Source organism: Nylanderia fulva, unplaced genomic scaffold (genome assembly GCF_048542155.1).
Source record: "Nylanderia fulva isolate GAGA-0341 unplaced genomic scaffold, ASM4854215v1 Scaffold40, whole genome shotgun sequence".
NCBI classification, from domain to species: domain Eukaryota; kingdom Metazoa; phylum Arthropoda; class Insecta; order Hymenoptera; family Formicidae; genus Nylanderia; species Nylanderia fulva.
The window spans coordinates 1,363,510-1,375,080 of record NW_028190477.1 but is presented as its reverse complement, the minus strand read 5'-3'; positions in this window follow the sequence as shown (position 1 = coordinate 1,375,080).

Sequence of the window (11,571 nt, the reverse complement as noted above, 5' to 3'; positions counted from 1 at the left end):
AGAATCGCAGAGTAATGTGCCAATTAACCCTTTATGCCTCAAAGAAAATTTCAAGAAAGAGAGAGATAAATATGTCAAATATTTCTTCTTTAATTAAAAGGAAATTATTTTTTTTTCATTACCGCTGCCTACAACATATAATAGAATGTTGTGCCTAAGAAAATATTCAAAAATATAATTTACAAATTATAACTATTTTTTCCACGCGAGAAACATGTGTTGAATATTAGAAATCAATGCGTTGAAGCTATCTCGTCCTGGAACCAATGTATCACAACACGGATGATTGCTCTAACTCGTGTAACGAATACAAAGCTATATACGCTACGAAAATTATATGTTGACAGCAAAGTGGTACAAGTACGCATTGTAATGCATTTTGTATGAAATTACACACTCAGATGTGTATAAAGCGAAACATATAATTATAGTCTACTAATTCTATAGCTATAAGTAGAAAGTGACACATACTGGTTTGAAAAAAAATTTAATTCGTACGTCGCTCGAATAAAGATTGAAGACTTTCTTCAGACATAGCGATTTAATTTGTTTCGTTATTTGCGACGTTGAAGAAACTAACTACGAACAATGACGAGTAAGCACATTAAATTTGAAAAGACAACGTTATGGCACGGAACATATCGACATGCAGATAGAGGAGAAGATTGCGCTAGAACGTTTTATCGGGTTCGCTCGCGGTCGATATATGGTGAGGAAAGAGAGGGAATTTATTTTTCCCTGGCGAGGATAAATCTACGCGTGCAGGTAAATCAATTTCCTGACTCGCGGCGAGACCTGCTGGAGACAGGACGAGTCGTTACGCTTTTTATAACATTTTTCCAAGTCAATTTCCTTTCGCCCATCGACAACGAGAACTTAAGGTTCCTCCCGGAGAAGAGAAAGAGGGATGCAATTTTTAAAATCGCAGATACAATTTTAACTCTTTGAACAACAATTTCAAATTATCCCCCAAAAATTTAACTCTTACAAATTTGGAAAATATTCGCTTTCTTTTTTCTTCAAGAATTCTTATAATAATTCTATATCCGTAACATTTGAAATAAGAACAAAAATAAAAAGAACTTTTGATAATTTTTCAATTTTCTGTGAGTAAAAAGTTTTTAATTACTAACACAAAAGTTTACAAATCTCAAAATAATTGAAACGTAGTGTCTTTCATATTGTTTACTATGTTTTCATATTTTTAAAATATGAAGCATTAAATTAAAAAAAAAATAGAACAAACTAAGAAATTTTTATATATATCATATAAAATATATATTATATTAGAAGAAACAAGATGTCACAAGTTTTCATCAATACTTAATGCGATTTCGCAATGCAGCACCAGCACGAGATCGATTGTTTTACAATCCTCGTGACGAGCATTTCCGCTTCCGCGGAAGTCCGTATCTCGTATCGCGCGTCGATCAAATTTTTAGGACCGAGCAAGAATTTAGGTCACGCGGATATACGAAAAAGCGAGAGAGCGGTGCTGCCTGCGCTCGCTGTTCGTCACGCGCCGGCGAACGCACGTCTGTCACGGACGTCGAGAATATCCCGATGGATATCGATGGTCTCTCGATGCTCAAATCCAGCTTGTCGAGTGGTGGGTTAACCGAGAGGAAAGCAGAACGCGTGAGCGCATCGCGAACACGGAGTGTCCGGAAACACCGCGCCGGTGAACGCGTCGACCAAAGGGATATTGTCGAAAGATCGAAACGGCCGTTGCAACGCCGATGGCGTTACCGTGTCTCGATGGTATTAACGCGATACGATGCACGAATGTAGAATACAGGTACCGAAACGTCTCCGCAACTCTATTGTTTAACGCGAGCATCGCGTGACTATAGTTCGACGGGCATGGCTATTCATACTGATTGTGAGTCACGCGAGTGTCGCACGACCCGCAACTGATGCTACCAGGTGTATTTGAACCGTGTGTACGATCATAATGCATACACCAAATCGAAAATGTTATAAGTCATACATCGTCAAACTTTCGTATAACGTAGTATAATCTTTATGTATTGTCTTGTGACAAGACGGAGCTTAAAAAGAGCGCAAGTGCTACGAATTATAAATATACACATACATGCATATTACATATATTACATTACAAATGTGTATGTATTTTGTTCCTCCTTAATTTTTCTCTGTATTAAAAAACGTATAAATTATTCATACTAGAACAGAGTAAAAAAAAAGAAAAAGCTTTTTTTTATTCTGATTCTCGATTCTTTTCTACGTAAAATTGTAAAATTTGCTCTAGGCAAAAAATAAGTATGGATAAAATACAATTGAAATATCGGATAAAGACAAAAAAGTGTATTTCATTAATCCTGCAGTCTTCATAAAATATTAATAAAATCTTCATAATAAAGTTTAATCTTCCACATCGATCGCATATTAAAATTATGTCCTCCGATATAATTAATGATGCTTGAAATATCTGGAATTACGCGTAAATGTGATCTTGGAATATTCAAGAATTAATTAGTTGAACTAAAACCGCGTCGAAAAATTCACGATTTGCGTGGCAGAGCAATTAATTCATGGAAAACGTTCTTGGCTCGCTCATTGCGTAACATGAGTGCACGCGTGTCCGGTGATGGGCAAGAGTCAAAAGGATAAAAGGGAAACAGAGAGAGAGAGAGAGAGAGAGAGAAAAAAGAGAGAGAGAAAGAGGGAGAGAGGGTCGATACGTTGAACAATATAGGAAGGGGGATAACAATGCCCAGCATGGGGCGAACGGCGAGACAATGCACTGCGGCCGGTCCGTATCCCGTCGCGAATCCCTAAATCAACGTTCAGCATATAATAAAACAGCGCGCGTCGGCTAGAGGGACTTTAATGAATCGCACGCAGTTTTCCTTCCGTTCGCCTCCACTTCTCTATCACCGCCTTTCGACGTACTGTCAATGACACGTGCGAGCAAAGAGCGCGCGAAACGCGCGATTGTTCGACAATTACAGCAAATTGAAGGAGACATCTACGAGCGGCTTTAAATCGTAATAACGCGCGATTAGAGGGAGCGATTTCAAGCTGCGCTTTTTGTGAGAAAGCTATAGAATTAATTGCATATATTTTGATATAAAGAATTGTCTCGTGAAAAATAATATATACATCTCTTTGAATCAATATATATTATGGAATATTTTTTCCATTTGTTGAACAAACAAACAAAGTTATTAAAAAATGTTCTTAAAGCTTCCTTAAATAATGTGTATATAAAAATGTATCAAACTGCTTTTAACATGCGCGAATGCGATCATCAAGCAAGCCGATGTACGTAGTTATAAAGGCATGCATAGAAGTTATATCTCGATATTAGCGGAATGGTATTATCGACATGTACGTCTCAGGTTATAAAAATTACTGCTTGCAATACTGATATGTCGAAGCTAGTAAATCTATCCATCCTATAAACTGTGCAGTTCACATCACACAGATATATGCGTATAGCACTTTCTATCTGCGCACGATGCACCATCAAGCGCGAAAACGATCGATAGTAAAACACGTCATAAACAAGATTAACATTAAATGCTTTCACTTCTTTACACGTAAAGATATCTTTATACACACACAGAACCAATTGTTATTTCAACTATAGTCCGTTTAGTCGCATCTAGCCATTTATCGGCAAAATTGCATCTAATTGCGATTAAAGAAAAAAATTATTATTAATTGCAAAGCTATTTTTTACTGTCAAGTATATAACAACATAATTACATCAAACTTTATAATGAAATGATATCAATATTTCATGTATAAAATTGCGCAAAAATAATGTATTCAAAATTCGAACAGACCAAGTTTTCAATTGGGAAGTGTCACAGTAGTAAAATCAACGATGAGGTCAGACCGCAACGTCAAGGAGTAGTATCGTCTTTGCTATATCGCACAAACGGCATCTACCATTTGAACAGCCGCTTAAGTTCGTTTTTCCAAGAGAAAGAATAGAGTACACACACATACATACAGGTAGACGAAGGAGAGAGGACAAAAAGAAAAGAATTCACGGAAAATATTCGCAAGAGCTACTGTGGCGTTCCAGTAGAAGTTGAAGCAATACCTATACTGGTGGTTTGCGGTTCCTTCACTTTGTTTTCATTCTTTTTCTCCGATCCCCGCAATTCTTCCCGTCAATGTTAAGAACTTTTCAGGAATCTATATATTTATACGTATTCCTTTGAGACACAAACATGAAGCGCGAAATCGATAGAAAAAGAGCGGATTGGCTTCGGCGAAAGGATTTCGTGGAATTTCGAATTGGGAAACGAAACGCCACGGTGAGATTCCGGATACGGCTTCGTCTAATATCGACTCACCATTAGTACCGACAGCAACGAGCAGAACAGCGAGCTTGAGTTGGGCTTTTCGAAAGGGCCACGTGACAGGAATATTAATGTTCCGCGCACGGCTCCGATGTTGCACAAACTGCGGAAACTATCGCAAGACGAAGTACCTCGGTCACATAACCCTCGCAGACTTGACCGAACGCGACGCAGATGCTTTTCGAGAATCGTCAGTTGACGAAAATTGATGAAATTCGAAGAAGAATGGGGTCACAAAGAGAATTGATTATCTTCGAGCATGTTATTTGGCTCAGGATACGCAAAGTCAGCGGAAGAATTTCTAATTTTTCAAATTTTCCACGCTTCTTTTATATATTATGCTTTTTTTCGTAAAAAAATCTATGAAAAATAAATCAATACTTTGCACATACAAAGTTATTTAATCTTCATAAAATATGCTCTCCCATGCAATAGACCGTGCGCACGAGAGAGTTCGATCATTTCTCAAAGAAACTTTAAATTAAATCGATAAAATTGATAAATTTCCGTCCGCACACACAACGAGAGAATATTGCTTTATGATCCTTTAAAAAAAAAAAAAAAGAAAGATTTATTTAGCAAGTCAATAATTAATTAAGGACGTTCAAAGTATAATTTTCTTTAATGCTATCCTTAATATTTTTCTAATTTCCATATTTACTCCATTTATTCCATATTTACTTAATATTTAATTTTTCTTTATAATCATGAAAAATACATATTATACAAATATACTTTACTTCATCAATCCTCACTACCAGTGACAGTAATCGAAAAAAGGCCTTTCTATTTTACTCGATACGAACTTGGTTTGATCGATTCTATCACAAGAGACAAAATTCACGCACGCACATGTAGTTCCATCAGCGTGATTGTTACGGTAGGCTTCTATCTAGAACGAGATAAATCTTTGTATTATATTGGCATCGCGACTTCTTTCTTCGCGTATAGCTGAAAAAAAATAGACACGCGGAGGGCAATCCTTAACGTGGAGGAAACGAGACGTCATGCAAAGACAGACAAAAGCTCGGAGTCGGAGGGTAGATCGACGTGAAAATAACGGAAATAGGAGCATAATAAAAAAAAGGTAATCTTACGAAAGGCATGTCACTCTGTGCACACAGAACGATAGAATAGAAATCGTTAAACCACGGTACATCTTGTTATTAATAGAATGAAATTTTAGTGTATCATCTTACATATTCACGATCGTACCCATCTCGATTACATCGTTACCGGGATGTAACTGGTAACATTGACCAACTATATTCGCTTTGTCGTTATTTACAGAAAGATATTGTTTTCCGCTATTGATTATCAAATTTCGGATGCTTCTTACGCTCTAACAAGATACTATATCTAAAACCGATGCAGATATATATTTAATATATACCCAATATACCGACAACATATGTACATTTCCAATTCTTTATAGTTTCTACAATTGTATATTTTTAATATATTTTAATATTGATTTATATTATTTTTAGTATATATATTTTTTATAAGTATAATGTATCAAATTATCATTTCTCCTTTCAACAACATAAAAATTAACACGCTAAATTACAATATGGATGTTACTACAGCAAAAATTTCCAAAGAAATTGATCGTTGTTACGAATGCGATGTTTATACGTAATACTTGTGCGCGCATTCGTTATTCGGAAGATCGGGGTGAGATCGACGGAAGGGAAAAAAGCGCGGCAGGAACGAAATCACGCGAGGCAAACATTCGTTACTGGCGCGTAATATAATTAGACGCGCGGGAAATCGCGAGCGAGCGGACGAAAGCGGGCGAAGGGCGATGATTGGGAGGCTCGGAAATGTGGTATGTGTAAGAGCCAGACCGCAGACACGAATTTTCCACCGAATTCTCTCCAATTTCCCTGCGATAGCCCCGGCGTTCCTGGTTTCGGGAGCTGGCTTATGGAACAGCGTACCTATCACGAACTTCAGGAAGGAGCGGCGGCGCGCTCTCCCCATTGTTTGACTTGTTGGGGCAGTAATAACACAAGTTAAACCACGGTATAACAAACCTGCATATGGAATTCTCCGATGCTTCAGCGCCAGTCGCATGCGCTGACAGTGCCTGTCTCCGTTGTGAATGCGTTTCGTTGACGGTTAAATTCATTGTTATATGCGGCCGAGGTAATGAGGGATGCACTGCGCCAAATCGTCTCTACGCTACGATGGAGAATCAGTAAATTTACAAATTTACATTTATACAAATATGCGTGCATATAACTACCGAGTTAGGAAGTCAAGAGTTACCTAACTCTTAAATACATAAATCTATGTTTCTTCAAAAATAACATTGATATCAAAATCTTGCGCAATTATCTAAATAACAACTTTCATATTAATATTAATAAAGTATAAAAATTTTTAAAAAAATCTGCATAATTAAAACGAGAAAAAAGACTGCTATTGGCAAAGATAAAAAATAAACAAAATGAGAAACTTTAAAAAAATAAAGCTTTTACGCAGATATTTATATACTAATTTAAATCTATATGTATATACTTAATTATTATATATAAGTATTATAAAGAAACATAGATTACAGATATATACAGCAAAAATTATTAAGCGGACTATTCTCCATCGTAAAGGCTATAAGTACTTCGCTCACGAATTGGAACGAGCTTTCGGAGTAAGCTCCAATACGCAATCGCTCTTGAAACATGGGAGCTAAAGCCGCGTCTACGGCAAGCGGGCGAGGTAATACCGGGTTGGGACGAATGTAGCTTGTTAGGGGATGAATGAAAGTTGTCAAGACGGTCCAATTAATATCAACTCTTCTGGCTTAGCCTACCAGTGGCTTGCGAGCACCGGCAAACTATTCCCTTTTCTATATTGACGTATTACAAGCCCTTTTACCGAATTTAATTTGAATTTAATCTTTAATAACTTGGCATCGTATCACAATTTTACGATTTGTCTCAATTTTAGTCACACGAGAGGACAAAGTTAAAAATGTTCCGACTGCAAATTTAAAACAAGAAAGAAAGAGTAAAAGTCCGCGCACAAACGAATACAAACAATGACTGCCTTCAATGGTGCTGCGGCGTTCGTCGACCGAAAGATTTTCGAAAGAAGTGCGGCTCCCTTATCGGAGAATCTACTTACGCCTTAGACAGGAACTCCACTTGGCGGACAAAGGGTAATGCAAAAGTAACTTTGTCACCGGCGCGTGGCAACTTTCCCATGGCGTCCGACAACTTTAGAGGGCCAGGACTAGAATAATATTATTTTTTCTCCGTCACGCGGGATTACATTAAAGTACGTCGGCTCGTGCTTTACGTTTTTGCGATAGGTAACCGACTGTTGCCAGCTGTAGAAGATCGCACGGTGCTGCAGTTTGCAAACTCGTCGAGAGATTCGTCGCGCACCACGACTAATGTGCCGAAAGAGAAATTTACAAACCGAGATATTAATTTATATGAGTTTGTCCAAGCGAGTATTTAGAGGGAAACAAACAGCTTCGTTTGTCGACGCCATTCGGGGAATCGATTTGCCTAACACCAAGTGAAAAACAATTGTTATGATTTTAAATGAACAAGCGCGTGAGAGATACATTTTATACGCATCTATATTTTTTTATAAATATATATTAATATATGCTACTATTAAATTCGAATTTATTTTTTATGGCGAACTGAATTCATGAAAACAATAAAACAGTGTCGAAAGTCTATTTTTAATAAAAACAATATATCTCTAATCGAACCGTGGAAATGCTCGTTGCAATTTAAAAATTATGCAAACTGTACGTCGCGTTTTAAAAAGAATCTACAAAGAGAGAAAGAGTCAGAAGCAAGTAGGATTTCGTAGGAATGATATTGGCAGCAAACAAGATCCTCTGCGAGAAATCGTTTCTGCGAATAAGAAGACCTTTTACGACCTTGCTGAGTCAGGCAGGGCGCATAAACGAGATGGGCGGTACCTGCTAGCCAAATATAGTACCTTCCTTCCTTAAATCCTGTACCAACTCAAGGCGGCGCATAAGAAAGGAAGAGGCAGGAGGAGATATCTGTTCGTACATGTATGTGTGTGTATCGGAGCGCGCGCGCATATATGTGTGTACGCGTTTATATTCGTGTTAACGTGCAAAACACCTATACTACCGACCGACACGTACATGGTGGGCCAAAACACGACCACTATTCAACAGCACCGACATTTCCGGGCGTAGTTTCCGGTGACGCCCAAATAACATCTCCGAAGAAACATTGATCTCTGCATGAGCCAACAATTCGCCGATGGGATAGATAGATCAGGATACCGAACTCTCGTGTTTACTTTGCCGTTGTTATGCAAAGCCTCGACTGCGATGAGCTAAATATCCAAGTAATCAATAATCGAACAACATGGGTCAATTTTTATTACTGTCTCTTGTTGCAATTTCTCCCGTTTATTCCGAATAGCTTGCAATAACGACGATGAAATTTTGACCTGAATTACACATCCACAAGTAGAATTCTTTAATTTCAGAATCATTTATATATTAGTTTAATGCATATTGTAAATTTAAAATATGTGAAACTATTGTCCGATATCTGACAAAATATAAATGTTTCATGAAAAAATAGATGAAAACTTAATTTATTAATTAAATTAAGTTTTCATCTATTTTCAGAGCAGAGTAGATTGATCAGAGTAGAGATGACAAAATACTAGATATATTAACGATATGAACAAAAATAACATTTTGCTTATTAACACACATAATCCGGTGATCGGCTTAAGCTATTAATGTAACATGAGTATTAAGCAAATAAGAGAACGCTAACAGATTTCGCAGTCGAGTATCTGGAAACATCGATAACTAATTAGATAAATCGATAGTTCAATGAAACTTGAATGAAACTCTAGTTGAATTATCGGAGTATACGAAAATCGATTGCAGTCGCGTGTAATGATTATAGAGAACATGCGGGCGTTTACGTTTCAACCGGAATGTAATTCAAGCAAAATCTTCTTCGGTTAGTTTCATTAACATCGCAGACTGTCCTGTGTCCTACGGGACAACGGTAATACGAGCACCAGTGCACACATGCTCGTATAACTTCGCATTATACATTCTTTCCCATTATGCAAATTCTTAGCTATTATGCAAATGCGAGAAAACGCTTCTTTGGTTCTCGCGCGAAAAAAATATCTAAACGGGAGGTCACGCGACAATGTCGCGTATCCCGCTGTATATTTGTAATATGTTTTAATAGTGTCTCGGAAATATAAATTCATACGGCCCACGTTTAGAAAATTCAGTTAGAATGAAGCCTATCTGCTCTTATAATAACGTGAAAAAAATATTAATAAACAGACAAAATATCTCTTGCAAAGGAACTTGTGAATTCCCCCGACCTTCGGAGAAAATTAAAATTTTTCTTTCACTTTTATTTAAAAAAAAATCTATACCAACACAGTTGTATAAATAGCACCGCCGATAAGTTCGTGTACATAGCTGGTTGGTAGAAAGAAGACTTTTAATGCTAAGTCTTAAAAGTTTAGACTATATTATATTATGTTAATTCGACATATTAATTATGCAATGGGAGAGCATCAAAAAAGAAATTTTTTCTTGCACATAACATTTTTCCTATTCTTTTCATTCATATTTAACCATGACGTATATCTAAACTAGAGATATGTAATTGCTAATTTCAGTGGCAAATTTATGACAGACATCGTATATATGTATAATAATTATTCTTACGATTTTCTATTTTCTTATACATTCTTATATAAAAATATTTCATAGTATGTATATATTTAAAAACTTGGATAATACATCAAAGTTTCTATTTATTTATTCGTTGAAATAATCATTTCATTCAGCTGATTTAGATAATTTGTTGTAATCTTTCTTATAATCGTTCGGAATAATATTCAAAACGATAGAAGAATATAATATCGGCGCACCATGACGACCACAATTAAATTTGCACTCACAGTCAGTCAGATAAATGCGGTGGCACTGCGCTTTTGTTGGAATAATACAGAACGACGTGTACGCATATGCATATGTATTGTGTATAGGGTCGAACCGTAGCACGTGCAACATTTATATAATACTCCGTTTATGTAACACTGCCATCGCTCTCATCACCTATGCACCCTTGCACCGCAAACTATTGGACAATTGAGCAATGCAGGAGAAACAATAAGCTTCCGCGTATCGCTGGTACAAACCACTAACCAACACGCGGAAAAATGTAAAACGTTAATTAATGAAAGAGACGAAAGTGCACTCTAAAAAACCAACAGTTTCAGCATATTGCTAGTTGAAATGCAAATACATATTTTAATATAATTTTTCGTCATATCATATATCCATAAATAATAAAAGAAAACGGCACGCAATAATCTTCAAAAAGAACTGTTAATTTTCTTCGTTCAAAAAATCTACGTTAATTAGAATAAACTGCTAGAAAAAAGTGCACTTATGTATAAATATATATATATATATATATACAACACGCCCGTTTTCTTTCACATATGTATCAAGAAATATATGTGCGCAGGGCAACGAGCGTGAAATTTAAGAGATACGACGTCGCCCTCACCCTAAAGTGTCGCCGAGTCGGATCCTCGTATCTCAGAAATCTCCGCCTCTACTTAGCATTTATCTCCGGAATTAGGTTAAGAACCGGGGCCCTCTCCTTCGCTCGTTTTTCTCTCCACAGGGACTCTCGGAACCTGCGGCCGGCGGCTTCACCGGGGGTGAATTTAAACGAAACTCAACTTACCTATGTGAGTTACCCGATATTCCGACGTTGTAATCTATATCGATAAAAAGATGAACAAGTCCATCTCCAAGATGTCATTGCCAGATATATGAACATTGATCGTTTCATTTATTATTTCTATTTACTAATTTCATTTTCATAATTCAACTTTTACTAATTACATAATTCATTTTCATAATTCAACTTTTACTAATTACATTTTCATAAATAAATTATTTATGACCAGACTATGAGAAGTGCAATGCAACAAGTCATAGAATGTCATTCAAACTTTCTTTAAATCAATAAAATATAAATATGAATTAAACACTTCTCCGACACTTTTAATGAAATGGTAATTTATTATGTATCAAATTTTTTTCCGCTTAATTATGTAAATTAATTGTAAAGAAAATTATCGTTACTTGAATATTCGATATATCTGTATCGACAATGAGAAATATGAATTAAGCTCCAATATTTTAGCTAAATGCTCC